The following is an 8369-nucleotide window of genomic DNA, read 5'->3' as shown; positions in this document are numbered from 1 at the left end:
AACAAGTGAGAAATGCATAAATGGCTGCTATGTGTTATACAAATTAGCTGATAATATAGTAGAATACTTGAATAAGAGATGATTCACGCACTAGACCGTAGATCCTGCATAAGCATAGGCACTGAAAACATAAATCTAGATCAACCACCCGTAGAATTACATATTGAGGCCAGAAACAACCGGTTGTGGTTTAAATAGTTGTTTGACACTTTGAAAACAATTGAAACTGCGTTATATAAAACAAGAAACATTTATTTATTTAAATACTATTATAATTGTTATACACTCTAAAGCCATATATCCGACATGTTTACTATATCTTGTTAGTTTGTAAGAGTTTGGTAAAAGCGGTTCTGAAATAAAGCACCTCACCAAACGTGTTAAAGGTTTAAAAATAATCGTTAGGTAGGCGGAATTCCAAGTTCTCCTCATTTGGAACTACTTGACGTAACATGCAGTTCCGTACCTTTACGAAAGGATAGCCCTAACTTTATAGGAATCATAGTTCTTCATTTCCTGAATCTTAAATAATGTTTTAAATACTGGAAAACCGAGGTAATATTAAAACGTCTTGTACACTTACACGCTAAAACGTTAGAGAATTTACTTGGACGCTTGGATTTCATTATCAAGACCTCTTTAGCATAAAGATTTAGATCGTAAGGTCAAAACCTTTACACGGACAGTGGTCAGGAGTAGGAGCATCATTCAATCATCGGATAAAATTGCCAAAGCCCAGAAAAGAATAAACGGAAGCTATCCAGTAAACCAGACTCACAATACAGGATATATACTCCAGTGAACCAATGCCCCTGAGATAAGATACTCAGCTCCCTACACACGTCCAGATGCCGGGATATAGCGGCCAGGATTGTCACTAATTCTATCGCCAGCCTTTACTGCAGAGGCCATTGTACAGGTCTGCGGAGGAAATTGCTTTCCGATGGAGAACTATTGCCGCTCCACTCGTTTCTCTCCAAATACTTTCTTACGGTGGATCTTTTCTCCAGTCAGTTTCTGCAGTACAATACAGAAATACAACAGACGGTTGTCTGTACATTGTGTAAATGTTTGAACTTTAGGTGTGAAATTGTTTATGTATTTCCCACTTACTGCTTAATTTATTTAACGTAATAAGGCCTATATAATGAGTATGAAAGTACGACGTCAATACTTGTATGTATAAGTACATTAAATGACCAAATTAAAGTACAATTACCACACTCATTTGGCTGAGCGTTAGCGAAGCCTATCACTCGAGGGACCGGAAATAAGTTCATTTCTGTCTGTCTGCAAATCCGCACGATATCTTAAACGAAATGACCTGTAGAATTCGAGTTCCATAATTGTACATGTTATTTCATGGGATTTGTCTGATCGTTAGCGAATATTTTGCCATTGGTCTTATGGGTAACCATGATGGAAACGAGAAAGTAACAACACACTCATGAGATTCACACATGTGACATGTAGCAACTATCCCAACGCATAAAACATCATTTTATATGAACCATCACTGATATGAAACTCAATTTATTTAACAGAATGCATCGCGTGGGAAGGTATGTCGTCAAATATATCATCTCTAGACTTTAAATTCCATCCATGGCATTTGGCTGAGCTGCGATGACGCCTATCACACGGTATGCTTACACAACTTAGCTTTTGTTTCTTTGTAAACATTCCTTTGCCGTATGATTGTCAATAATGAAATAAGCTACTGACTTGAAATTTTGCACTGGACCTCAGCGAAGCCTGTTACGTGACACGTGGTGTGGCGATGGCGTACGCCTAACCTGTAAATTAGGTGAAATTGATCATGAAGACAGGATCATTAATATATGTTAATACGTATTTCTCTTTAACTTTTATTTCGGTTTAGTGACTTTTGGAGTTCTGGTAGATTTCTCGTGTTATCTGGAATATAATAACTGAACAGTATTTATTACTATATAAGATGCGGATAAATTGAATTAGTCACATGCCTTCTGTGATGAGGACTTGGGCTGTTGCCGAGTATTAATCATAGTAATTGCCGACTAATCCCTAACCAGTAAATCTGCAGATCAACAAAATCTATGAATTCCACAGTTTTGCTATATCACATTTGAACCGTGGATATTTTAATTTTTACATTTGTTAAGATCTATATTCTGTCCCTCGAAAGTTTATTTTAAATATTATTTTTCATGTTTCAAAAATTATAAAACAAATTTCTTGATCAAGTTCCAATCATGATATTTCACCAGTAAGTAGCTTATTTAAATAGAGACTAGAAAATATGCATATATATTCTTTATTACTAGTTATAGACAGAATCTTTTTTGTAAGTTCACACCAAACCGCTCAAACTTTTCTATAAGTCTGTATGCATTCTAATATGTGATCGCTCTCTCAGCCTTGTGTGACCAGACCCTCTAGAACTCTATCTTGTTACGTGATAGTCATTGCCTCAAGGGATATATTTCTTTTGTAGGCATCATCAAAGGTTATATAAGATAAGATAGAAAAGTTACTCGATCCACATTCTTATACAACAAGGTAAATTAGGCTACACTACCGCAGAATATAAAATCTTATTAATAAAGACCATAACACTGTATACGGTTTTGTATGTAAAACTTTGGTGTGAGCTAACCCAAATTTATTTTGACAAGATTTCAGTAATTCAGGACATTTCTATAATATCAAGCAAAGGTGTTAACACTGTGAAATCTGGTAAAATGTTATGTTAATTGCAATTTTAGTCTCTGTATATTTGAGGTCAAGATTACAATTAATGTTCAACTATTTATTTCCACACTTAGATGAGATAACTAAATAAATAAATCAACATAAACAAAATAAAATATTAATACAGAGCTTGTGATCAAAAAAGGTCAAGAGTTAAAGATTTTAGAGTAATCAAAATATCCTTTATTTGCTGAGCGTTAGAATAGTCTGTCACTCGAGGGGCTACAAAAATATCATTTATGTCTGTCTGTCTCTCTAGCTGTCTGTCCACACGTTATCTCGAGAACAAACTGAACTTATTCTTACAAAATCATTATAAAAATCTTTCAAGTATATATAATGATTATAGAAAATGTTGAAAAATTAATATAATTATGGTGCGTAGGTGGGAAAACAAGATCACTTATAAGTACCGTGCTTATCATGTTTCACATATAGGTTACAGTTTTAAATTAATTCAAAACACCTCCTTGCATGTTTTAACACACAACATCATATAAATTTGTCCCAAATGAAGATAAAAACTGTCTTCAGATCTGGCAACAAGATGTAATATAAACTGGTTCGTCTTTTAGGCTACAAAAAGTTAAGACCGACAACCGGCTCTAAAATGCCTTGGCTCGGTAGCAGAAGCCACCAAACACCAATAATTGGGCCGTTGGAACTGGTTACACCAGGCGGCACGGCAAGCCGAATTACATTTCTGGCTGGAACAAATGTTGGAGGAGGAATAATTGATAATGACCCAGAAGCCACGAAAGCAACCGTTGACAATAAACTTGCTGTCGAGAGATGGACAGACATGTGGATGCGGGGTCCTCCATAGACTGGTATACATGTTGTAAAAATATATACACAAACTTTAGGGTATTAATGTTTTCCAAGTACAACAAAACGTGAAAGACAACAAACGTTGTAGATAAATTAGCACATTCAAAGTAATTTGTTATATGTTATGTGTTGCATTGTCAAACTGTTGCTTTATTATTGAGAAATTTAATATTGAACATGTGTGGTCGGACTTGCAATAAGCCAGGTATTTGTTATCCGATTTCAATATTTAAAGTGTCATTGGATTTAGTGATACATTTTTTACAAAAAGTGATTTTTCCATTTTTTTGTAGCATTAGCAGTTTTTTATAGTATTTTAAATAGCCACCATTTTGAAATTTAATTTAAAAATTTAAACAAACTTTTTATTGATAGATCCTGTTATAAAAATGAGTTTATTAATGTTTCATTAAAGTTGAATTATTAGTTAAATATGATATTTTAAATTAGGAAACAGACAGACAGTCGCTAAACGGAAAAATAGACCATTGGTTACATTTCATTATTTGCTTTTTTCACACAAGTAGCAACATTTTAAGGTTTGTGTAGAGAGTTCTGTTACACATTGAATATTTTATTGTATTATTGGTCAATTTAACATTGTAAAACTATGATGTTAACTTAAATCAATATATTCTTTATACAAAATGTGTCAAATGGCCATATTTTTTTAATCTATTATCTCATTACCCCTTCTTCGCCCAGATACAACGAAAACTCAACATACATTTGAAAATAATAGACTAATAAATTCATTCAAATAATTATAATCATAATTTTGATTGTTACTTATATTAAACCTTATGTTACGTAATTTTAGGGATAGTTTTGCCACGTTTATAAGCTAATTTGAGGTGTTGTAATTAAACCGGGAATCCGCGTAGCGATTTTTTTTAAGTAACCCAAATCTAAGATATCCCAAACATCACTTATCGTTACTCTTTTACCTCTTCAATGAATGGTGTGTGCTCTTAGATTGACATTCCAGTGTAATTGTATTACGAAAACTGATAGATCCTTACAATATAGAATTGTATTTTACACATTGCTTCTCAATAAAAGAAATCTACAAAGTATAATATGTACGATTACAATACACTTAACGCGAGGTCGGAATTCTTTGTGGATCGTCCAGACTGTCCATGAAAACTGGATTGTGATCCATACGAGAATCTCCCAACATCATCAGTTTATTTGAATTTACATTTCAAGTATTGCTGCTTACGGTAAAACCAATTTATTGTTACACAAGAACGATAGATATGACCATATTGTGGCGATAATTTTGTGTCAATGGACAAGCAGTACGGCGATATACGTCACCTCGTGTTTGTAAAACCATGCGTTAAAGTCACTGGTAGTATATTGAATCATGCCAGACGATACTTGCGATATCTGCTAATTTTCTTAATACACAAAACTAAAAAGACTTATTTTGTTTGATGTTAAATATTACCGATTTTACTTCTTGACATTGTTTGTATATATATAGTCTATAATTTGGACGAATAAGCCAAGGTAGTTCGCTAACCTATAGCATAAAAAGTCGAGGATACTTATCTACTCAATTCAGATTTTCGTTATTCAATTCTCAGAAGAACCCATCTGATGTTTAAACATTTATGCAGACAGTGGACCGGTGAGGTCGTACATAACGGATCCTCCTTACTATCCAGTAGGCCACCAATTGTGGCCAGATGAGGCTGTGATACTGGCCTGACAATTACCTCTGGTGTGGTGTTATAAACAGGCTGAGGCTCTACTGTCCTCGGACTGCGCTAATTGGGGCAGCTTTACTGCAGCTCCAGGTCGTCAGGAAGTTGTTAAAAGTCGAGTGCTCAAGTTTAGACTGAAGAGCACCTCTGTGCGAACACAATTACAATTATTTCCTAAGAATGAGTTAAATTATTGTTTTGTTTTTTCTGTACTTAAATTAAAAACTTATCGTTATTATTACGTCTGTTAGTTATTATATCTTCTATAGTGCACTCACTACTATCAGATATTTAAATTCTATAACTCTTGCTAGTAACCTTTTAAGAGTACAACTTGAGCTGAATGTAGTGAAAGAACCCTTGGTATTTTACTTCGAAACCACAAGGTAGAACTTAAATACTTTTACCGTATTATTATGGGAGATGTCTTGTTTTAAAGATGTGACTCATATACATCCAAACTTGTTTTATTTTTTATTTTAAAGTTTCCAGTTTTTTAATATCCAAATGATTAAATTGAAAAAGGGTGGAGATTTTCTATGTGAAAAACAGTAAAAATATCAAAAGTTCGAACTAGTTATAATCAGTAAAGATTATTATTGTGAACGTGTACTTATTAATATTCGATTTGGTGTCGAGTTCTTTCCAGAACATTCTATTGGCGTTATCTTAAACCTTAATTCCTTAAACCAGAAAAGCAGGAAATAAGCATTATTGTAAACTAAGAATTCAAAACCCGTTTTGCCTTATGGTGTGTCACAACTGGTATATTATTATTCTTTTTCTAAATTTTGAATGAACTCTGAGATAAATGAACGAACGAGATATTTAAGAACTTCATAGATATAAAAAAATGTGTAAGTTTTTTTAATTGCTAAAAATTATTAATACCAGCATTAATTCTCGTCTATGTAATAAAATATTTTAGATAAGAAATGTTATAAAACAATTTAATGGCCGTCTCCTTAAACTACTTTACTAGTTGATATTGGCTAACAAACTTATTCAAGGTATGTGAACGTACCACCTTAGGACCTATTTTGATTCCATTAATTCAGAAATTTGGGTAATTATAATGTTTACAAGCTCGTATGTACGTAGGTCCATCCACAATTAACTAACGGTTACCCGCGGTACCGCACACAATTTCGTAGGTTTTGCACCTGTATGAGCACTTCTGGTTCGAGTGAGTTATATTTCCGACATCAATGTTGAGTATGCCTTCTTCCCACGAAAATATGTTCATGGTCATTGTAATTTACTTCGATGTTAGAATTTTTTGTTCCATTGCTGATTTTGCCTCTTTTATGATCAAGAGAATATATACATACACAGCTCTGAGAACGTTACTTTTTTTTAAAGACAACTAATTTAGGTTTGATAACAGTCGTTAAATGTAAAGTAAAGGTTAGACTAGATTGTCTCTTGTATCTGCACTGCTAGCAGTTACTCGCTCCTTTGCATGCAATTTAGTAGGCGTTGTAGTCTACGCTAATGGCCACTGTTGTTGGTTCGAGTGAATTGTATTTCCGACGCCAATGTTGAGTTAGCCATGTTGCTACAATCAAGAAAATATGTCAAAAAGTGTATATTTATGGCCATTTGTTGACTGTAACATTGTCGTTTATATCTTAATACTTAATATTTGATAAAAATGTACTGCTAAAATTACATTAACAATAACACTACGCGTTTGTATCTTTATAAACTGAAAAATATTGTTAATATTTTAGAACATTTAGAGCTGGAATTAGTACATAAGTTCAAAAGCACGGTCCAGTGAACTTTCATCTAGCATAGTTCTTACCGACTGTTTCAAAGGGTGTTTGAGTATCTAATACTATAGATACGGGGTGTTTGGATAATAGCCTATGATTATTTAATCTTTGGGAAATTGTTTATTGAATTTGATTCAAACAAAGCTATTTTTATACCGTACCATTATATTTTTTCTCGTCCACTTACAGCGCATGTGTATCCACTGCTTTAATTAATATATTAATCTAAATAAAATTAGTTTATGCGATTGGGAATCCTCTCTGAGAACACGTCAGATGTCGTCTGATACTTTAGCTGTCAAGTACTTATTTATGACAGTTCAACCTGCTGGTAAATCGGTTGCTACTAGCTCAAAGGTATAGTACTGGTAATAGTATAAGACTAAAAAATAACATTAATTTTATTTAAATTCCTTAGCCATACATTATTCGGTTATATTTACAAAGAAATGCTTAAATTGGCCCATCGTAATTCTTTACATTAACGATATCCAAACAAAGACAGTTTTGTAATGACAACAAATATTAATATAAAATGTACTAGCCTTTATGACAACCAATTAAGCTAGACTTTGCACTTTAAACTAAACGTGTTCCAATCAATTCAAGAATAGTCTAATCTTATTTCTAAATTGATTGAGAAATAAAAATAAACGTTCTCGTGAGATTCGATGGTGTAGCGAGAATAAAGAGGGCTATTCCAGCAATACTTCTCCATCGAGAAGCAATTTCCGCCGGCTCCTCGGCCGCACATTATAGCCTCTGATACCATCTGCCTTTATTGAGCTGCCGAATTTGCTCACATTCGCTGCCTTTAGCAGCACGTGACAAGCCTGCTCATGACGTCATTGTGTCACGTGACCTGACTATTGTGACGTCATCCATACCTCGCCTTCCTCTTTCGTTTTATTGGGATCACCTTTTCTCCTCCAAAGATATTTGACGTTGAATATACCTCCAAATACGATGGACAGTTGAAATATATTCTTGATGTTGATATAGAAGCCACATTAGATGAATTTTGGGTTGGTTATCTATTGTTAAGAATGTAATTAATAGTGAAAAAACAGAAGAGGAAAATTAAAGTTTTCTAAGAACGCCAAGAATAACAATTTAAGGTAAGTTGTGTATCGATCGGAAGAGTAAGTTATGTATCGGAGAAAGAGTCAGGTATTAATAGTTCTAAAATAGTTTTAAAAATTTCAGTTTTGTGGAACTTCATTTTCTATGTTTAACCTAGTTCTATAAAATTTAAATTTCGGAGCTTCCTTTATGTCACAATTAAGTAGTGCAATAATTTTGGAAAGGGAAT

This window comes from Homalodisca vitripennis, chromosome 4, assembly GCF_021130785.1.
Source record: "Homalodisca vitripennis isolate AUS2020 chromosome 4, UT_GWSS_2.1, whole genome shotgun sequence".
NCBI classification, from domain to species: Eukaryota; Metazoa; Arthropoda; class Insecta; order Hemiptera; family Cicadellidae; genus Homalodisca; species Homalodisca vitripennis.
This window is presented reverse-complemented; position numbering follows the sequence as displayed.